This window comes from Pinus tabuliformis, chromosome 1_2, assembly GCF_031772625.1.
Source record: "Pinus tabuliformis cultivar Carrire ecotype Pingquan chromosome 1_2, CPIR1, whole genome shotgun sequence".
Lineage (NCBI taxonomy): Eukaryota > Viridiplantae > Streptophyta > Pinopsida > Pinales > Pinaceae > Pinus > Pinus tabuliformis.
In genome coordinates, this window is record NC_142298.1 from 485,442,652 (window position 1) to 485,466,344 (window position 23,693).

Below are 23,693 nucleotides of genomic sequence, written 5' to 3' on the forward strand. Positions count from 1 at the left end.
TCTTTGCATTGTTTTTTCCAATGCTGATCCAAAGTGGGTTGACAACTTGGCTGGGAGGAAGTGGGATTAGATTTAGAAGAGGCAATGGTGGCAGAAGATGAGAAATAACTTTGGATGTTTGGTCTCTTTGTTCCTTTTGATGGTTGGCCAACTCCAACAGAAGGATGAACATAGTGAAAGGGGTCGTTGGTGGAAGGGATAGAAGTGGAGTCTTGAATCTCATAATCATCATACCCACTCTCTTTCATGGCTTCTATTAATTCCCTCTTCCTTGCAATTTCATCTTGGATGGCCTTCTCCCTAGCCTTATCCTCATAAAATTTTTCAAGTTTGGCAATGTATTCTGCCCTAATAGGACCTAACAGTTCTTTTGGTGCATCACATGGCTTTACTTGGCCTCTTACCCCAGCCAAGTGTTGTTTCAACCTAAGAATACCCCCACCTCCAATAGATTTATGGCATAATTTGCATATCATTTTTCCATCAATTACATCACAATGAGCCCATGCACTGTCCTTTCCTTTTGGAGCCATGTTTGCTTGAAATAATAACAATTTGCAAAGAAATCTGCCATTTAAAAAAAAAATTGCAGCTAAGCAAAATGGAAAACCAAAGATAAATGTAGGAAAACAAATGCACATGCAAGATTCAAGCTATAAAATTTGATAGCATAGAGCTAGAGAGTTTATAGCATACATGATAGATCATAGAAGTGAGAAGTTTATAACACATAAAAAAAAATTCATGGACAGCAGACTCAAATGAGGAATTATCAAGTGCAAATCCTTACCTGGAAATGCAAACTAGCTCCCTTAGCCTCCTCTTGAAGATGGCAACTCCACTGACAGCTACACACTATCTCCAAAATAGCTCCAACTCCAACTCCAAGATGACTACTTCAGCAAAAACTCCACACTCTCCAAGCTCACAAACAAACTCACAAACACTCACAAACACTCCAAATCAGTTGTGTGAGACAAATGAGAGTGAGAGGGGTGTCTTATAGCAAGTGTGAGGGTGTTTTTGGAGGGAAAACACCTTTCCCTGCCCCCCAAAACCCCTAAACCACCCCAAGAACCGAAAACCGCTGCGCTTTTCCGTTTAGCCGGCGGCCTGTCCATAAACCGGCCGGTTTAGGACGGAACCGGCCGGTTAGCAATAAACCGGCCGGTTCCGCCCTAAACCGGCCGGTTTTTACCGGTTAGGGCATATTTTCGGGCAAGAGCAGCTATAAACCGGGTTTTTCCACCAGTTCCGACCGGCCAGGCTTCCAACCGGTCGGTTAGGCGGGTAACCGGTTTTTTCCACCGGTTTTGAAAACTATGGTATGAACCATGTGTTCCGGGGGCAATTGAGAAGATTTGTATTGGTGTTTTTTGATGACATTTTGATCTATAGAAGAACTTGGGAGGAGCACCTACAACACCTGGAGGTGGTGCTGCACATCTTGGAGGAGCAATAGTTTTATGCCAAACTGGCCAAATGTGAGTTTGGCCTGACTGAGATGCTCTACTTGGGGCACATCATTGGCGCAGATGGGGTGAAGGTGCATGAGGAGAAGATACGAGCTATTCGAGATTGGCTGGTCCCTAGAGATGTGACAACACTGAGGGGGTTCTTGGGAATCTGCACCTATTACCGGAAGTTTGTCAAGGGATTTTTGCAGTTGGCAACACCCCTCACGGACTTGACCAAGAAGGGGGATTTTGCATGGACAGATGGAGCCAAGTTAACTTTTGATCGCCTCAAGGAGGTGATGAGTAGTTGTCCAATGTTGGCACTATCGGATTTCACTCAGCGCTTCACCATGGAGTGTGACACATCAGGAGAGGGGATTGGAGTAGTATTATCCTAGGATGGACATCCCATTGCTTTCCGGAGCCGGAAGCTCCAACCCCATGAGAAGTCGTATTCTATATACGACAAAGAGATGTTGGTCATCTTGCATGCATTGGCCAAATTCCAACAGTACTTGGTGGGTAACCTATTTCGGGGGAAGACAAATCACAATAGTCTTCGCCACTTCATGGGGCAACAAGGCCTCAATGATAGACAACAGAGATGGGTCAACAGGTGTAGGCCTACAATTTTGATATCGAGTATGTGTGGGGGAAGCACAATGTAGTGGGCGATGCACTATCTAGGAGATCCACAGACCTCTCACTTATGAGCATTTGCCATCACTGGAAGGCCCAATTGTTGGTAGAGTATTGTTAAGACCGGCGGGCATGCGAGATCTTGGAGGGGACACACGTAGATGAGTGATATCGGGTGATGGCTAAGGTCATATACTACAAGGGGTGCATATTTTTGGTTCCAGGCTCGCAAGTGAGGGAGATAATACTCCATGCAGCACACGATTCTCCATTATTAGGGCATCGGGGGTTCAGGTAAACATACATGGCAGTTATAAAGCGTTTAATGTGGAAGGGCCTGTTACCCACCCACTTCATGGGTGATAACCCAAGAGAAATTTTTCTTCATGATGAGCCTCAGCGGGCAGCGAACAACCCCTTGTAGCGTCCTACTAGCTCATTGTGCCATTTCTCTGCCACCTGAGCCATCCATGTGGTCCCTTACCCACTTGTATTGATCGTGTGTTTGGAGGTGGGCCTCTTGAATCTAAAGGTATGTCTTGTCATTTGGCAATTGAGTATTGGGTTTACTTATCATGGATACTTTTGGGTATGTATTGATGGGGGGATTTGGCGAAAAGGGTGGGCTTGGTTTGTGCTCTTGTCCCCTTGATCTCTTTTCGTTGTTACCCTTGGATTGTAGTTCCATGGGATCTCCTTTATTGACCATTTGGTTCTAGGGTGGTATTACTTGGGAAACCTTGATTTTGGGTGTGTGGTCCCGCTCCTTTACCTACACATACTATGCCCTTTCCATTCACTATACCCCCATTCATCGTTTCTCCCACCTAGATCCACATTCCCATTCTGGGTCCACATGGGGCTAGCCTTCCCTATCCCCTTTGCCCCCACCTTGGGTTAGGCCTAGAATGATGTAGCGGAGGTTGAAGGAACTAAAAAAGAAGAAAAAGCATAATTGGCCACATTTAACAGAAAATTGTACCACAAAATGCAAAAGATGGTCGGGACAAAAAATAATTAGCATGTGGGCAAACGCTGATGTATGAGCTCTACACCATCCATGGTCATCACCCTAGTTCCATAAGCCCTAGATGAGCTTCCTCTATCATTCAAGAACCCATGGTTGTCCCAATCCCTGGAGGGCAATGAACCGCCCTACCTCAAAAGGGGTAATCACTGCTATATTATACACATCATGCTCTTGTCCTTTGAGCCCCAGGAAATTAATTAAAGGAAATTCATAAAAGGAAAAATGCATATAAAGAAGGGTGGAAAAATCAAGGCCGGGGCACCCAGGTGTGAGCTTCCCCTAATCTCGCTACCCTATGACCCATTAAGTGGCCCAGGGCTGCCCCTCTCATTCCTTATTCCATCTCACCTATTTGTCACTTGTCACCCCCATTAGAAGGGTGTACCTTGGACACACTATCCCCTCTAAGGGCTAAAACCACCTAATAAGGTACTTGGCTAACCTCTTTTGGTGTTTGGAGACACTAGCACATGCCAAAGCCCACTACGGAAGGGCATGCCATTATGAAGTGCCCACTTTGTTATCCATGCTTTGTAAGCTCCTTTACCCGATTATTCTAATGACTGATTTTACTGTAAGCCTAGGGGACGTATTGGATCTTATGCAGGATTGCAGGTGGTTTCCATTTGGGTTTGGCTTCCCTATATGGGATCCTGACTCCCTACATGTGCATGGATGTTGATTTGGGGTAGCATCGGATGTGCTCTAGGCACGAAATTTGGTGGAGAGGTTGGGGCACATGTGATCTCCAATACTCAAAAAGGGTTTGGGCAGATTCTAAACAGATTAGGAGATTTTAAAATAATTAATATTTATAATGGAGTCCCTAAGTCTAAACTTAGGGAAAATAAAATATTAATGTGTATTAATATGAATTTGTGTTAGAATGGTCCAAAAGACATGGATCAAGCCAAATCTAATCTTAGCCGTTGATTAGGGACTTAATCTCGACTGTTGAGATGTCAACAGGAAAAGTATAAGAGGAGGCTTGAGGGTCACTTGGAGAATACACCAGTGTGATCAGTGATTCTATTTTCTAGAGCGGGGTTTGCTAAGAGAGATGGACTTGATCGAGAGAGTAGCTGAGGGGAATTGAGTATAGAGAAACAAAGAAGGCAAAGATTGTGCCAGGAGAGCAGCGTAGCAGCCAAGGAGAGCAACGCAGAGCCAACAAGGGTTCACGTAGGGGCAGCAAAGTGCTGCGCAGAGCACCAGAGAGACCAACGTGTCTGACGCATAGGCCCAGAAAGCTAATGCAGGGCTTACTGGGGCTGACGCAGGGCCAGCGTGAGACAAAGAGGGGCTAATGCAGTCCAGATTGGGTAGACGCTGGGGTTGCAGGAGTAGTTTTGTGCTAAGGAGCTGCAGGAAGGGTTTTCTAGGGTTTCAGCCAAGAGATTTCTCTCGAACTGTGAGGTATAGCTGCTAAGGAAATTCTCTGCTGGGTAGGCCAGTTACGACATCCAGATTGTACTCTGATATTGCTTAATAAGAAAACCCTCAAATAGCTGCACCGATTTTCCCGCATTGGGTTTTTCAGGGGACATTGGTCCAAAAAAAATGGTGTCATGTGGTTTGTTTGTTCTTGTTTCTTTTAGTTGTTGATCTATAATATGTTGAGCATGCACTGGGGTTTATTTTCAGTATTTACTTTGTAAATAACTTGTTAAAGAAAAATTAACAAGTAGGTAGGAATAAATTAGGAAAAGTGCACGAAGGGTTTCTAAATTAAGTAAACTTAGAAACCTCAACAATAGAGAGCCATGGGCCTCCACAGCAGCAGGCAACACTCCACAGATCTTCATGGATGTTCAGAGACTACTAGCGATCCACTTTTGGGACGATGGTGATATGATTGGTACACTATGCCCAGTAGGCGCGCACAGGAGCCCCACACTCTTGGCAGGTGTCCCAACACATGTATGATATCATGGCAGCATTTATTCCACCATTTGGACCATTACAGAGGATCTACAGACATCTCCGATTCATATGGAGACCCATGGGGTCCTTCATGTGCCCTCAGACCCATTGAGAGCAGCACATGTCTACTACTTGGAGAACAAGGGGCCACCCCCTTGTCCATCATATTCCGAGGAATCTATTCCTCAATATGGCACTTCAGGACGTTATCAATGTTAGTTTTTGGTAGCATCAGAAGTGCTCTAGCCTTGAAAATTGGTGGAGAGGCTAAGGCACATGAGTTCTAAAGAACTCAGAAACTGTTTGGTGAAATTCCACCTGAATTGTATTTTATTAAAATAATTAATATTTTAATGGAGTTCGTAAGTCTAAACTTAGGCAAATTAAAATATTAATGGGTATTAATCAAAATATGGGTGAGAATGATCTAGAAGGCGGATCAAGTCATGTTTTAATTTTAGCCGTTGATTGGAGACTTAATCTCGACTGTTGAAGACTCAATAGGAAAAGTATAAAATGGAGGCTTGGGGTTCATTTGGCAACACACAGAGAGAGATTGAGGAAATCGATTTTCTGAGGTGAGAAGTTCGTAAGAGGAAAATCGATTGGAGAGATCTTGCAACTGAGGGGAAGAGAGAATCCGGGAGAAGGAATCTTTGGAAAATACAAAACAGAGAGGCAGAGAGAGCTTGCAAAGAGGCAATGCAATAGCTGGAAGAGTTGACGCAGAAAAGTTGCCTGTCACGCAGAATCTAGAACTGCTAGAACTACCGGAACTGTTGAAACAACTGGGAGAGCTGACGCAAAGGCAGCGCAGTAGCTAAGAGTGCTAATGCAGAAAAGCTGCTTGTCACATGGAATCCAGGAACTGTCGGAACTGCTAGAACAGTTGGAATTGTCGGAACAACTGGGAGAGCTGACGCAGAGGGCTTAGAAGGTGACGTAGGGCTGACATAGAGCTAGCGCAGAAATAGCCGGGGTTAGTAATTCTTGTTCTCGATCAGTGGAAATTTCGCCGGGTGATGTGAGGTAAAACTCACTCAGATTTTCCGTCAGTATTTTCTCTATAAAGGATTGCTAAATGAGCATCCTAGAATTGTATTCAGATATTTCTCCTGCATAATAATAAAACCGTCAGAGTTGCTGCACTAGTTTTCCCGCATTGGGTTTTTCTGGGGACTATTGTGTCCAAAAATAAGCGTGTCCTATGTATCTTGTTCTTTTCTCTGTTTTCTGTTTCGTGAGATAAAACATTTAATTAGTGTAGGCTGCAGAAGTAATTTGCTTCAGTATTCAGAAGAATAACTTGATGAATGTAATTTAAAAATCAAGTAGGAGAAGTAGATTCAGATTTGCTACAGTAGGGGTTCCTTCAAGTATAGGAATTTTCACATGGTATCAGAACATTGATTTTGAAACAGGAAGAGCAGATCTAGTGCTGAGCAGTGAGGTCGAGAGTTGCACTTGGCATCAATTCGAATCCCCTTGAAGGGATTGCGCAGTCCTTGCCGGGAAGCAAATCCGAGGAAATCTCTCTCTGAGTGAGACGACAGAGAGGTACGATTTCCAGTTTGTGAGTTTGCAGAGGCAGAGGGAGTGACGTAGAGCCTCAATGCAGTGCTTGAAGGGCGTAGTTTCTGCGGGGGAAGAAATCTGCTGGAAAAGAACGAAGACACGTAGAAGGGGAATTTTCTTGTCAGAGAACTTTCCGCCAAAAAGTTCAAATTTCTCACTTGCTGAGCAACTGCACAGTGCTAAGGAGTGACTAGATGAGTCAGTTCGACAGTTGGGTGAGATGGCATCGCATGGGCTCATAGATCAGGATAGGTTGGACGGAGCCTCCAAATATGTCATATGGAAGACCATAATCTTAGCTTTCTAGAGGAATACGATCTTAAGGCCTATGTCAAAAGTGTTTTGGTTGTTCCTGCTGACAACGATCAAAAGAAGAAATACAAGGCCGAGTAGGGGAAGGCAAAGAGGTTGATTCTCGATGGAGTTCAAGATCACGTGGTCTCATACTTGCAGGGCAAGGATACAACCCGAGAGATGTGGGAAGCCTTGTCTTCTCTGTATGAAGGCTCTTCCGAACATCGGAAGATGTATTTGGAGCAGATTTTGCAGCGGACTTTGATACATAAAGGAGAAGGGGTGAACCTCTATCTTTAGTGTCTTTAGGACACTAGAGACCAACTTGTTGCAGTGGGGTCCACTTAACCAACCACAGTGGTGAGGATAGCCTTGAATGGAGTCTCAGATGAATGGCAAGTTTTCGTCCAAAGCATATTGGGCTGATAAAAACTACCTTCATGGGAGGAGATGTGGGCGACTCTTCAACAAGAGGAGTTAAGGAGGGACCTAGTGAAGGTCAACCTCAGTGGCAGTAGTGGGAGTGGCACAAAGACAAAGGAGGAGGAGGATAACGTAGCTCTAGCATCGAAGGGACAACAAAAGTTGAAGCAAAAGAAGGACATTTCTAAGGTGAAATGTTTCAGCTGTGGCAAGATGGACGACTATGCATCCCAGTGTCCTTTGAAGAAAAAGGATAAGGATGAGAAACATGATCCTAAGGCTGCTTCAGCAAAGGTTGACGAGGATGAGTTTGCCATGAGTGCCCACGCATCTCCAGGGGGGAGATGGAGCGATATCAAGTTTTAGTCGGGAGGACTGCATATGGGTAGAATCCTTGAGGAGTCCACCTCTTGGATCAATTCCTTGCTATGAGAGCCCAAGATTCAGCAGCAGCGAGACGGAATTAGTGTCAGATAATGTAGTGGAGTGTTTGTAGGACAGATGCCAGAGCTGGGAACTAGAGACTGATTAGTGCAGAGCAAGGTTGGCAGTAGTGCAGTTGGCACAGTGTAGGAGTCAGCGGCAATGGAGAAGATTCAGAGGGTCAGAATAAATAGTAGTCAGATTCCAACATTCATTGTATTATGTTGAACATAGTTAAGTTCAACTAATTTTGGATGTTTTTCAGTTGCTTCTCTCAGCAACTGAGTTCCAGTACAGATGTAGTGTTAGCAGTGGCAGTGCTAGTAAAATAGCAAATGTAGTGTTTGAGAGGGAATTGTAGTACAGATGCAGCAGTGTCATGGGCAATAGTACAATAGCAACAACAACCAATGTTGGTGGCAACAGTACAGTAGCAGCAATAATCAATGTTGGTGGCAACAACAGTGCAGAAAGGAGGTGCTTCAAAAACAGAGCAACATGCAGGTGGACATTGTTGGTAGAGCACTTTTCTCGCTAAGAGTGAGTGTTAGTTTTTGGTAGCATCAGAAGTGCTCTAGCCTTGAAAATTGGTGGAGAGGCTAAGGCACATGAGTTCTAAAGAACCCAAAAATCGTTTGGTGAAATTCCACCCGAATTGTATTTTATTAAAATAATTAATATTTTTAATGGAGTTCCTAAGTCTAAACTTAGGGAAATTAAAATATTAATGGGTATTAATCAAAATATGGGTGCGAATGATCTAGAAGGCAGATCAAGTCATGTTTTAATCTTAGCTGTTTATTAGAGACTTAATCTCGACTGTTGAAGACTTAACATGAAAAGTATAAAATGGAGGCTTGGGGTTCATTTGGAAACACACACAGAGATATTGAGGAAATCGATTTTATGAGGTGAGAAGTTCTCAGGAGGAAAATCGATTGGGGAGATCTTGCAGCTGAGGGGTAGAGAGTATCCAAGAGGAGGACTTTCTGGAAAATACAAAACAGAGAGGCCGAGAGAGCTTGTAGAGGGGCAACGCAATAGCCGGGAGAGATGATGCATAAAAGCAGGTTGTCATGCAGAATCCAGAACTGCCTGAACTACTGGAATTGCCGAGAACTGCCAGAACTGCTAGAACATCCGGGAGAGCTGACGCAGAGGTAGCGCAATGGCCGGGAGAGCTGACACAGAAAAGATGCTTGTCACGCAAAATCCAGGAACTGCTGAGAATTGTCGGAACTATCGGAACATCGGGGAGAGATGACGCAGAGGGCAGAGAAGGTGACGCAAGGATGATGCGGAGCCAACGCATAAATAGCTGGGGTTAGCCAGTCTTGTGCCAGATCAACCGTAATTCTGCAGGGTGAAGTGAGGTAAAACTCACTCAGATTTTCCGCTAGTATTTTATTTGTAAAGGATTGGTAGATGAGCATACTAGAATTGTATTAAGATATTCTCTTGCATAATAGTAAAACCCTCAGAGTTGTTGTACCAGTTTTCCTGCATTGGGTTTTTCCGGGGACTATTCTGTCCAAAAATAAGTGTGTCCTATGTATCTTGTTCTTTGCTCTGTTTTCTATTTCATGAGATCAAACATTTAATTAGTGTAGGCTGCAGAAGTAATTTGCTTCAGTATTCAGAAGAATAACTTGATGAATGTAATTTAAAAATCAAGTAGGTGAAGTAGATTCAGATTTGCTGCGATAGGGGTTCCTTCGAGTATAGGAATTTTCACTCGAGCCTTTGGAGGGTTATACGCATGCATACACCATTATTTGGCCCCTTGTGAGGCTTGTTTTTACATTATGAGCTAGTATGGTGGGCTTGTCACCATTGGGAGTTATTATTTGCACATTATTTTATATTTAGGGGCCCATGGGCTAATTCGAACTCCTTAGGAGGCTATATATTGATGTTACATACATTCATTTGTATCATCACTGGACTTGGGATCTCTCTTATCATAGAGAATTTTCACACTTTTTCCTTGGTGGATATTTTTGGAGATGGATAATTTTGATGTATGGATTTAGGCTATTTCTCTTGTCTTGGAGCTTTATTGAGCAAACGAAATGTTAGTTGTATATACTCTATAAGGTTGTAAGTAAATTTTGATGTTATTATTCTTGTTGCTGCATAAGCTAAAATAAGGCCTAGTTGCTGCATTATCGAAGTGTGGAATTGAACATGTTTTAGCTAATTTAATGTATGGGCCAATGTTATATGAATGAAATGTCTTAGAGATTTATTTATCTCGAGAAGCTTGCATCATTTTCTTTGAAGTATAAATGCTTGAAGGTCACTTTTCTTTCTTTCTCTCCACATTGGACGAAGTTGACTTTTTGGGCCTCCTTGATCAAGAAACCAAGTTCTTACTCATCATTATCCTTGACTCCATATCCCCAAGTGAACTAGGCACTGATCCCTCAAAAAGGGTGATCATTTCAACCCTCTTTTAACCATTTTCCCCTTTTTCCCAAGTCTAGCTTCATTATGTCACCTAGGGCATCAGTTTCCCGGGAATTGACCTGAGGAAAAAATTTGGTCTCTTATAGGCTACTGTGCTGGTGGGTCCCCTCCCTCTCCAAATTTGGGGCAATTTTGACTGTGGAATCTCTGGGAATCTCAAGCCCTAGCTCTAGGATCGAATTGTGCCTAGGCATCCCCAAGGCTAGACCTCTATAAGATCAATTCAACCTTTTGAAGAAAGTAATCTTTTCTTGGTCCTTTACCCTCAACTTGTCCAGGATAGGAATATCATTGGTTGCTACATTCCATCCCCGAACCTGGGCTAGGTCCACTTGGCCCTGTGTGGTCCCACTTCTCAATAAAGACTATTTATTAAGGACCATTTGGGAATCCAAGTTTCCCAAGGATTATAGGGATTGAGAAACTTGTTCACAAGCCTATTCTTCCTTCTTCAACCTGCCAATCCTCACCCCTTATCCCTAGTGGACTAAGTCCCTTGCTTAAAGAGCAAGCAAGCTCCATTCTTCACTCCATCCTTGGAAAAGGGTTTTCAGGGTCACTTCTCACCTATCCATTGACATATACTTTACAAGTGAATCCCTACACTAGCGGGACTCCTCCCATCACTAAAAGTTTGTAAAGAGCAGGGAGACTTAATTGTGGTTATAGTGGGCTAAGCCTCCACAATTGCCCTTAGCCTAGCAGTTGCCCTCTTAGGAGCCCCTTTAGGCCCCTTGTTGGTTTGAGTGGTAATAGGGCCTCAAGGGGGACATGTTGAGGTACGTGTAGGAGAGTGAGGCATGCTAGATGAACAAAGGGGTGTTGACCCATCCAGCTGGGTTGTTGCAACCTTTTCCCATTCTCGAGGGGAAATGGGAAAGTATCTCCATGGATTTCATAGTAGGGCCTCCAACAGTGTAAGGCAAGTATTGTATCTACATGGTGGTTGATCGGTTGACCAAATATGCCCATTTCTTTGCCATTCTGACCCAATACTCAACCTCACAGGTAACTGAGTTGTTCTTTAGGGAGGTTTTTCGTTTGCATGGACTCCCTAAGAACATAATTAGCGACAGGGACAACAGGTTTATGGGGGGATTTTGGCAGGAGCTCTTCCGGCTAGTGGGCACTGAGCTCACTCTGAGAACGAGCTACCACCGTAAGACAGATGGTTTGACCGAGTGGGTTAACCAATGGTTGGAGGGTTATCTCAGGAACTATGTGATCGGGCAACAAAAGGCATGGATTCAATAGCTGCACTTGGGCGAGTATTACTACAACACCACTCATCATATGTCCATTCGTATGTCACCTTTCTGTGCTTTATATGGTTATGATGCATTATCTTTTGCTGATATTGTTTTTGGAGACAGCTGGGCCCCCAAGGCCAAAGATTGGATCCTAGAGAGCCAAGACATTCTCAAGGCTCTCAAGGACAACTTAGTGACAACACAAAATCAACAAAAGATGTATGCTGATAGGCATCAGATTGAGAGGCATTTTGAGGAGGGAGACTTGGTGTATCTACGACTACAACCATATAGACAATCCACCTTGAAGCAGAAGGGTGCCGAGAAGCTGCAACCGCATTTCTATGGGCCGTATAGAGTGGTTAGAAGAGTTGGAGAGGTGGCCTATGAGCTGGAGCTTCCCTAGGGGAGCAAGATTCACAACATCTTCCATGTTTCATGCCTCAAGAAGGTGTTGGGACAACAGGTGACGACAACAATAGAGTTACCCTTGCTAGATGATGAGGGGCATTAGGTTTTGGAACTGGAGGCCATTTTGGAGACACAGGAGAGGATGCTAAGGAGAAGGAATATCAAGGAGTTTTTGGTGCGTTGGAGGAACTTGCCAGATGAGGATGCCACCTGGGAGGGTCAGCACATTTTGGAGCATCCAACGCTGAAGTTGCTTGAGAACAAGCAACATTTGGGAGTGAAGGAGTGTAATACCCCTTCCTAAATTATTTTGTCATAGGTTTAATATCCCACAATTTTGGATAATTTTTGGCGACCTTGGAACCCATCCAATTTTGATTAAGGGACTTAGGAGAGAAAGATGTCGAATTATTTTGTTAGTGGATTGTGGGGGCCACCCACATGGGAAAAATGTTGAAGAATCTAGGGCAGTTAGGTTTAAAGTGATTCTTCGTTACTTGATAACAATTTGTGATGCACTTTTACAATTTATCTTCTTCTTCTTATTAGTGTGTGTTTCATCAAACTGCTACCGAAACACAATACCAAGAACACAAAGTTTGGCTCTCTGCCAGGGACAAAACCTCTCCACTCTTGAGAGGAAAACCCTTTGTAAGTTTTCTCTTATTGAAGCTTCTTATATGAACAACTGCGACACCCTAGACCCTTGACTAGGATATCCTCCAAGCATGAGTCAAATCCTTCCTCTTTTTGCACTATAACTTCCAGCACATGGACCTTTTGCTTCCGACACTTAGCTCCTTAGTACTTCGTCCTTATTCTGTTGCTTGTCCAAGTCAGATTTCTCTTCTTCTTAGGAGAAACCCTAGAACATTAGGGCTTATTTACTTTGTTATAGGGAGAACCTTCTTTGCTTTCCTTAGAGACCGTGTAGACTTAGTTATACATCCAAATGAGGTCTCTTAATGTGCTGCTTTCATCTGTTGCCAAATCCGCAATAGTTCACTTTTGAAATCTTTGCACATGTGGATAGAAACCCTTAAGAAGCCCTCTTATATTCGTTGTCTTTTCCTTTCTTCTTTGTTGGATGGGGAGGCCTTATAGGCCTTGTTTATTAGCCTAGAACAGAGATATTTTTCCACTGTGATTTCCTGTTGTAATGACCGCAGGCAGACCTTCATTCCTTTGCATGTGTGACTGTGTGAACCATAGAGACAACCCCTTTAAACTTCGTTGTTCTTCCTCCTTGGTCCGCTGTCCTTGTAGACCTTTACCTTGGCTTTTCTTCGTCCTTATTGTTCTCTTTATCGTGCGGATTTCAGAGCACCATTGACGCGTTGTCTTTGGAGTGGACAACCTCTATAAATAGAGGTTTGGCCCTCCTTTTTAGGCCGACTTGACTGTCCATTAGGCAGACTAGACAGTTTCATCATAATTCAACTTTTATTCACTATTTTGCTGCTAGGAGACTTTGTTGATGCTAGGAGAGGATTTGACTTGGCTTGGAGGTGTTCCCATGACCTTGTATGTTGACATACATGATGTAACATGCCCTCAAAGGTTCTCATCATAATTACATTTTGACTTTGACTCTCTAGAAGCACTTCAAAATGTGCTTGACCTATTTTCAATGAGCAAGAAACTCGTTGACAAATAATATAAAAATAATTCTCTTTTCTTGAATAAGTACAAATATCAAAATTACATTTATGAAGACCTAACCTAGTTACATTTCCTTCAACACCCCCTCTTAACTAGGGAGGTATTCATACAACATTACAAGGTGTTTGGCAATTTTCAATCTTGAAGAATTCACATAAGAGAAACCGGATTTGCAATCCATCTGTTATAGCATCATATTCATCAGCATTGTCGTAGTGCAAGGCCTTGACTAACAATGCTGGCGAGACCAATGATTTATGGACACCTTCATCATTGTCTCTCAAGGTACATACCCACTCGGGTGTTCACCGAGTATGACCTGTTGAAGAAAGAGTAACTAGGTTTGGTCTTCATAATGACATGATATTTGTAAATGATGTAATAAAAGAGAATACATTATTTTTGTATGCCTTGCTACATGGGTTTCATGAGCAAGAAGTGCCATTAGGTCAAAGACTTCTTCTTGATGTCTTTAGGAGTTATTAATATGTCAAAGAGTCATGTCATGTATAAAGAATCTCTTCATGAGCATATGTGTAATGTACTCTAGTCTACAAAATGTGTAGAAGCCCTCCAAAGACCAAGCACAATCCTCCAGCTACAAGCACAAAGAAGTCTGCAAGCAAAATGAGAAGGAAATCATCATGTCGGCCTCAATAATTAAATTAATTAGATAAATGGCAGTCACGTCAGCTCAATAAATAGACGTGTCGTTCACACCTTCAAGTCAGCTTGCATATATGAACATAACCACTATAAATACCCGTCTAGGGTCTGCGCAAATCACAAGTATATAACTGGCATTTTCTCTCTGAAATTTCGTATGGATATAGGAGCAGATCCGCATTACAGGAAGGCAATTGTTTAAGGGTTTGACTGCACCTCAGATGGGTATAAGGTGTAGGCAGACTAGATCTCGGATGGGTAGAAGGAGCAGAAAGGACAGATCTCGGATGGGTATAGTAGAGGAGCAGAACTCAGATTGTTCTCTGAGATTTTAGATGGGTTAAAGGAGGATGCAGTCTTGGTATGAGTTCTGTGCTAGAAACAATCTCGGCATACCTGTAAATGGAGGGTTACAATCTCGGCATAAATAGGATGATAAGGATCTCGGTGTAGGAAGAAGATACTCTGTCTCAACATCATGAAGACCTCGGTGCAAGAAGAAAAACACAGTCACAGATCTCGGCATAGCAGTGACAACAAGGACTTCGGTGATCCCACACTCTGTCCCAGCATTCATCTTGGACACAGTCATGATCTTGGTATATTTGTGATGAGGAGATCTCACAATGACACACTTTGTCTCGACATTCTTCCAGATATGACAAATCCAATTATGATCTCAGTATAATCATGATCTTGGTGGAGACAAAGTTACAAAGTAAAGATCTCAGTAAAGGTGTGGCAATGGTACAACAACAATGACCTTGTTGTTATGTAGATCTCAATGAAGGCAAGAAACCTCATTGACATGACAAAGCAACAGCAATGAAGATCTAAGTGATGCAATAATGATGATCTCAGCAATGACACGAAGAGGATTGATGGCTTGGTCTTGGAGTGGCAGAATAGGTCAAGGGTCATGGTCTTGGTATTCGTCAATTGGAATCTCTATAAGAAGAATTTTTGTGCGGGTTTTCCTCTCCAAGAGGGAGAGGTTTTGGCCCTGGCAGAAAGCCAAATACTTTGTGTTCTTGTCTCTTTTGTTTTTGATAGCAGTTTGATGAAGAAAACACATACTAATAATAATATGAAGATCAAGCTAAGATAAAATTGCAAAAGAACTTCACAAATTGTTATCATGCTAAAGAATAATCTCATTAATTTTGATTGCCCTAGATTCTTCAACATGACCTTCTAGGACTATTCTTATCTTGAGTTCCCAGTCCTGAAAGAATATCGGTGGTCTTGCCTACTCTTGTCTTGGATGGCCTACACATCCTCAAAGAGTACCAGATGCCAGATGATTACCTAATCTTCCCATTCTTTCTTCTCGAATGAAGACAAGAATGTTGTGTCTAACTTGTGTCTACATTTCCATTAATGGCCTTCATCTAGACTCATGGTTGTTAGTCCTGGTCTAGTGCATGACCCATGAAATGGAAAGCACAATTGTCACTCCTTTGTGATTAGGGGTGATCCAAAACTCCCTCTTGATCAGGGACTTGTCAGAGTTCCCTCTTAACTGGGGACTCTTTCCTTCATCAACAACTTCTTCTTTGCGGGTCCTTCAGCTGCTTGATATCGTTCCTTTCTTGATGTCATGAAGTCTTTGTTCGAACTTCTTCTCGGTAGGGCACCATCCATCGATCACTTTCCTTCTTGGTTTGTCATGTCATTGCTTTGTGGAAAGTGACTATCAGGTTTTTCTTGTCATCTTGGCTACTCCTTTGTCATCTTGTCCATGCTTCGGAATACTCTCCTCATGGATGCTTCATAGTACTTGCTAGGTTACATGCTTTGACCTAGTAGCCCATCATGACTTCATCCTGATATTGCTTCAACATTGATTTTTCTTTTGTTGGATGGCTTCTTCATCATGCCATCTTTGTAGAGGAGAATAAGTTATCTGCACCTTTTGTATCTCCAAGGCCTTCATGGGTGTCAAGGGTCCTTTCTTCCTTTATCAGAGTTGCCCTGCCTTCTTTCGGGAGATATCTTTCAAGGCATTTTGTTAGATAGTGATTCTTGGTGATCATGGTGTTCTTCACATGCTTGATCTCTTTCTTCATTTGCTCCTTCTCAGATAAATAGGTCAACCATCTAATGCTTTTTGTGAGAGCATTCCTTCATTGCTTGCTTTTTGGACTTGTCAGCATTTCTTCTTGCTTCTTAGTCAACAATCTTATGTTCCTTACGTGAGCATATTCTTTTGTTGACCTTCATTGCATTGTGGTACATGCCTTCGCGCATGTTCTTGGTCAAAGAGATTCTTTCATGCTTAATCATGTTATAGAACTATACACGACTCAATAATATACAAATGATATCATGAATTAAACTTTGATGCATACATACCTCATCTTGACTCTCCTTTGATCATCCTTTGGTGTGGCCCTTCTTGCTTCATCTTAGCTTGCCTGCATATCATTCTTTTCTTGGAACCCATGAACGAGATTCCCAATGAGACATCTGCTTTCATCCATGAACCTTGTTTTGAAGATTCCATCATAGGATCTTAAAGATCCTTGCCTTGCAAATGTTTCCTTTCTTTTGATGATGTAGGTCTTCTAAGATTCTTATCATGATCAATTTTCTTTCATCATGTATGCGGTCTATATTAGGTATGTTTCGTCTACATGAATATCTTGAGCTATATCAGCTCTGCTCCTAATTCTAGAGGATATTTCTACTTATGCATTTTTGTTCTTATCATAAATGCTACATCTACATGACTATCTAGAACTCTATGTACATCATGTTGTGAGATTCTAGAGGATGTTTCTAGTCATTTAATTTATTCCTACATGCGCCTATTCTACTCAAAACTTTGAAAAAAGTCTAGAAGTAAAGAGTTTGACTTAGTCAGAGTAGAGATCCGGAGGATCTTCCTTCTTTTGCTTCTTTCCTTCTTCTTTCACCTCTTGAGTCAAGTGAGCTTCTTCCCTCTTCCTTTTGTTGTTGTTGTCCTTCATAAGCTTAGGGAAATTCCTTTTGTAGTGTCCATATTCTTGGTATCCAAAACATTGGATCTTGGACATGTCTTTGTTGTTTGTTCTTCGTGAACCAAACTTGCCAAATTCACCCTTTCTTTTGGCCATGGTAGAAAATACTTGCTCCTTTGATCCCGCGTCTTCTTTTGCCTTAAGTCTGGTTTCCTCTGTTCTGCATAGAGATCACATTTCATAGAGAGTGGTTGCTTCCTTCTTGGCATATATGCTAGATGTGAAGTTTCCCCATTCCTCAAGTAAGCATTGAGTACTACAGTTGTCATCTTTTTGTCAGACACGACTTCCCCAAGCTCTTGAAGTTTATCTCTCATTTTAGATATTTTCATAAAGTAGGTAGCTATTCCTTCCTTTGTTATCTTCATCTTGTATAATTCATTTCTAAGAGATATAACTTCTCCGGTTGTGGATACCGAGAATAGCTCTACTAGCTTACCATAGATTTCTTTCGATGTCTCAAATTTGGAGACATAAGGAATGAGAGAGTCTTTGATTGATTCTATTAGAATCCTTTGAGCTCTTGTCTCATCCTTATTGTACTTGGCTAAGGCTTGAGTTTGTTCCTTAGCAAGGATAGTGATATTACCTTTGACATGTTCTAGGAGTTCATTCTCCTTGAGTAGTAGATTAGTCCTCTTCTTCCATGCAAGAAAGTTATTGGTTCCTACCAATTTATTGATTTCCTTGCAAAAAGACATTGATATATATTCAGAAGGGGACATGTACTTACTTGATAGATTTTGAGATGTAATGGATTTGCTTCCTCCTTGAAGACTTGATGGCTTGTCTTCTCGGGATCTTGATGTTCTTCAAGTTGCCTTCTCCAAATGGACTTGCTTGGTGATGATGTTTGCTTGAAGACTTGTAGCTTGATGTAGGTCTTGCTTCAATCTACTCTTCGTTGTAGGTGCCTTTATGTAAGGCTCTTCTTCTAGCTTTGTAGACCTTCTTGATGAATGCTGGATTGTGTACTCTTTTTTGTCCTTAGAAGCGATTGAGACTTCTAGGCTTGATGCTTCAACTTTGTAGATGCTTCTGCTTGATGAGTGTTCTTGTTGGGTCCCTATAATACTAGTGATTACCCCATTACTATTGTAGTTATACCCCTTATTTATATTGTTGTGCCCCTATTACCCACATATTGTTATTTCTGTGCCCCATAGAATCCCTCTATTATTATTTTTGTGGCTTTATATTATTATTGTTAGGTTGGCTAGATTATATTGTGACTCCTTAGACTCCTATATATAGAAAGGAGGTTTTGTCATTTGTATCATCCAAGAATTGTTCATTTATGTAATGTAAAGGAGGTTGCCCCCTCGAAGAGGCTGAATTCTAAGGCGTTGATCTTTCTTTTCTATCTTTTCTTGAGCTGGTTCCATAACATTTGGTATCAGAGCTTTGGATTCTAGGGTTTCGCTGCTCCAAACAGGTCATGGTGGCATTTTCGCTATAATTTTTTTTTTTGTGACGTTTTAGAAGTCGCAAAAAAAAATCCATTTGAGAAGAAATCGCGCTGAACCTTGGGTCTGAATTTCAGAGTTTTTCGCGCGATATTTTCGGAGATATGATCTGAGGAAGTTGGTCTTTTTGCAGACTCCTGAATTACACTCAAAACAGGTGACCTGGGGAAAATCGTCATAACTTTCTTTCTGAGCATCGGATTGAAATTTCGTAAGAAGGTACAGAAAGAGGACGGACTGTAGTTTTCTTTTATATATTTTTCAGAGTCAAAGGTTGAAACAGTGACACGTGGCACGTCGTACAAGTTCACTCTACTGAACTAGTCTATAATCAAGTCACTGTGGGAGATTTCGCATAACTTTTCCTTGGAGAATCCAATTTGGGTCAGACTTGTGTCATTGGAAAGAGGACACAGAGGGCTACTATAGGTCACAAATTCAGAACTAGATAATCAGAAAGTACAGAGATACATCGGAGGCAATATCGAGCTCTTACAAAGTGAAAAAAGGTGTGTAGATTTTCTTTAATTTTTGCTTAAGCTTGGTTTGAAAATTTATTTTGAAGAATTCAAAGGGCATATTAGATAATTATTATCGGTAACTGATGCCCCGAGGAAAGAAAATGCAAACACCTAGTAAGGAACCTGAAAGCTCTAGCATGACTCATGAAGAAGAAGAAGAAATGCTATATGATATATCAAAATTACAAGAACAAGTGCAACGAGTGTCACTTGCACAAAAAGCAACAGAATCTAAAATGGATGGTTTAAGGAAAGATGTAGAAGCTAAGATGGATGGTTTAAAGAAAGGTGTAGAAGCTAAGATGGATGGCATGGAAGCTAAGGTGAATGGCATGGACGCTAAAATTGATGGCATGGATGATAAGATGGATAAGTTGCTACAAGAAATAGTCACTAAGGGTGAAAGAGTACTAAAGGAAACTCATGATGAGAACAAAAGAAATGTTAATCATGATTCCATAGACTCTAATGTTGGATCGAAGACTCACCATGTTCCAAAAATCGATATGAGGAAGTTTGATGGCAAGGATCCCGCCACATGGATATTACAGATGGAGCAATTCTTCGATCTCAATAATGTGCAAAACACACAAAAGGTACGTATGGCAACTTTATATTTGGAACCAAATCAGTTTGTATGGTATCAATGGCTTTGTTCTCGTAAACAATTTATCACTTGGGCAATTTTTACGGAAGAATTGATAGCACATTATGAGGATACAAAAAGCAACACTTTTTTTAGCCAATTGATAAGTCTCAAACAAAAGGGTTCAATAATGGAGCACATTGAGGAGTTCCAAAAATTGAACATAAGGGTAAAAGATATTCCAGAGGAGCATAGGATTGATGTGTTCATAGGGTCTTTAAAGGATAATATCCAACATGATGTGCGCCTTTGGGAACCTGATTCATTAGAGAAGGCATTCAGGTTAGCAAGAAAAATGGAAAGCAAAATTATGGCAACTAGGAAGCATACCATTCACAACTATAAAGACGGAAGTGTTGTTGCCCATAGTCTTCCACAACCTACAAGGTTGACACCACAACAATTGGAAGAAAAAAGAGCAAAAGGGCTTTGTTACAATTGTGATAGCAAATACACAAAAGGTCATAAGTGTGCTGAGAAGAAATTATTCTACATAGATTGTGAAGAGGAAGAAGAAAAGGAGCAAGAAAGGTCAAAAGAAGAGGATATATTCCAGGAACAAAGCCTAGATGAAGAACAAATAAATCCGACCATATCTTGTAATGCATTGGCGGGAATTACCACTCCTCAAACCATCAAGATAGAAGGACAAATCAAGAAGAAAAAGGTAATAGTGTTGATTGATTCAGGAAGCACCCACAATTTTATTCATTGTAGGGTAGCAAAAGAATTGAATTGCTTCCTATATCCAGCACCAGAGTGTCAAGTGATGATTGCAAATGGAGGAACAATAAATTGTTCTGGAAAGTGCCATAATATCAAGCTATCCATGGGAGAATATGTATTGACTAGCCCAATGCTTTCCATTCCAATGGGAGGTGCTGATGTTGTACTAGGAGTCCAATGGCTACAATCCTTGGGTACAATAGCTTTTAATTTTCAAGAACTTTTCATGAAATTTTCTGTGGAAGGAAAGGAAGTTGAATTAAGGGGTATTGCAGGGAAACCAGGAAAGATAATCAGCTCTAATGGCATGACAAAGCTTCTAAAAAAGGAGCAAAGAGGTGTAATTGCACAATTATGTTCGCTAGATGTTTCCACATTGGAATCATCTATTTCTCCAGATCTCCAAAAAGTCCTGGACAATCATTCCAAGGTATTTGAGACTCCCAAAGGTCTCCCACCTATGCGTGATCATGATCATGCTATTCATCTGATTCCAGGAAGTGTTCCTCCAAACATCAGGCCGTACAGATATCCATATGTCCAAAAAAGTGAAATTGAACGTATGGTTGCAGAAATGCTAGAGGCTGGTATAATTCAACCGAGTCAAAGTTCTTTCTCAGCTCCAGTAGTATTGGTGCACAAGAAGGATGGATCATGGCGCATGTGTCCAGATTATAGGGAGCTCAACAAGCTCACTATTAAAGATAAGTTCCCCATTCCTGTCATTGATGAATTACTGGATGAATTGCATGGATCAATTTACTTCACCAAGTTGGATCTTCGTTCGGGATATCATCAAATCAGAATGAAGATTGAAGACATTTCGAAAACGGCATTTAGAACTCATGAGGGTCATTATGAATTTTTGGTCATGCCTTTTGGCCTTACCAATGCACCTTCAACATTTCAAGGTTTGATGAATTCAATTTTCAAACCATTCCTTAGAAAATTTGTGTTAGTATTTTTTGATGATATACTAATCTACAGCAAGTCTTGGAAGGATCATGTTGAACATGTTGACAAGGTGCTACAACTATTGGAGGAGAAACAATTATATGCAAAAAGATCCAAATGTTTCTTTGGAGTCCAGGAGGTGGAATATTTGGGTCATATTGTATCTCATGAAGGAGTTAAGGTAGACCCTAGCAAAATTAAAGCCATTAAGGAATGGAAAATCCCCACATCCATAAAGCATCTGCGAGGATTTCTTGGGTTGACAGGGTATTATCGCAAGTTTGTTAAGAATTATGGGAGAATAGCAGCACCTCTAACAACATTATTGAAGAAAGATTCATTTTCATGGACTCCGGAAGCAACAAAGGCCTTTAAACATCTTAAAGAGGCAATGTGCCAAGCACCGGTCTTAGCTACACCGGACTTCACAAAAACCTTTATTGTGGAATGTGATGCTTCAGGAAATGGAATTGGTGCTGTTCTAATGCAAGATGAAAGACCCATTGCTTTTGAAAGTCGTCCAATCAAGGGAAAGTTTTTAAGCAAAGCTATTTATGAGAAGGAAATGTTGGCAATACTCCATGCACTTAAGAAATGGCGACCCTACCTAATGGGAAGACACTTCAAGGTAAAAACGGATCATGATAGCCTTAAATACTTTTTAGAACAAAGATTATCCTCTGAAGAGCAACAAAAGTGGGTCACAAAGATGTTGGGTTATGACTTTGAAATCATCTACAAAAAAGGGAAGCAAAATGTGGTGGCAGATGCACTCTCAAGAAAGGATGAGGATGTGGAAGCATTGTTGTGTGCCATTTCTATTATCCAACCAGATTGGATAAATGAAGCAAAGGAGGAATGGAAGAATGACGAAGAAGTGTGGGCACTTATTCGAAAGCTACAACAAGATTCCAGTACTTCTGATACATTTAGCTGGCAAAATGATTCGTTATGGTACAAAGATCGCTTATACCTCTGTAAGAATTCCCAGCTAAAACAAAAGATTCTTATGGAATTGCACACTTCTCCCTTAGGAGGGCACTCAGGATTTTTAAAAACTTACCACAGGGTTAAGAAGGAATTTTTTTGGGATGGCCTTAAATCAGATATTCAAAAGTTTGTGGCGGAATGTTTGGTTTGCCAACAAAATAAAGTTGAAACAATTAAGACACCGGGTCTATTACAACCTTTATCCATTCCAAGCCAACGTTGGGAGGAGGTTTCAATGGATTTTATCACAGGTTTACCCAAGTCTGAGGGAAAGAGTGTCATCATGGTGGTAGTTGACAGACTTACCAAGTATGCACACTTTTGTGCATTATCACATCCATTTAAAGCCAGTACAGTTTCTACTGCATTTATGGAAACAGTTCAAAAGCTACATGGAAACCCAAAGATTATTGTAAGTGACAGAGATCCCATTTTCACTGGAAATTTTTGGACAAAATTATTTTCTTGTCTTGGTACTCAGTTAGCTCATAGCTCATCTTATCATCCTCAATCTGATGGGCAAACTGAGATAGTAAACAAATGTTTGGAAGGATATCTTCGTTGCTTTGTATCTGATAAACAGACACAATGGGTCAAATGGTTGCCTCTGGCTGAATGGTGGTATAACACTTCCTTCCATACAACAACAAAAATGACCCCATTTATGGCACTTTATGGGTATCAACCACCATCCATCACATCATATTTAAGAGAAAATTCTAAGGTTCAGGCAGTGGAACATCACATCGAACATCAACAACAAGTCCTCCAACTCTTAAAGGATAACCTCGTGTTGGCACAAAATAGAATGAAACAACAGGCAGATCAACATCGCAGTGAAAGAAGTTTTGATGTAGGTGATTGGGTATTCCTACGGCTACAACCATATAAGCAAATGTCCCTAAAGCAAGCTAAGAAGGATAATAAATTATCACCAAAGTATTATGGTCCGTACAAGGTGTTGGAAAAGATTGGTACTATGGCATACAAATTGGAGCTTCCTGCAGCTTCTCGATTGCACCCAGTTTTCCATGTTTCATGTTTAAAGAAGGTTATAGGCGACAAGCTCCCAGTTCAAACAATATTGCCAGAACTTGACGAGGAAGGAAAAATTATATTGGAACCAGAAGCAGTCACAGAAACAAGAACTCGACAGCTACGAAATC

The 23,693-nt window shown here is 41.3% G+C and overlaps 1 protein-coding gene across 11 annotated transcripts in view; it reads left to right on the forward strand.

Moving 5' to 3' along the window:
* The window catches only part of LOC149206449 (polyadenylate-binding protein-interacting protein 3-like), a 338,082-nt gene that overhangs the window by 205,633 nt on the left and 108,756 nt on the right, over positions 1 to 23,693 (forward strand). The gene's annotated exons all lie outside the window — the stretch shown is intronic.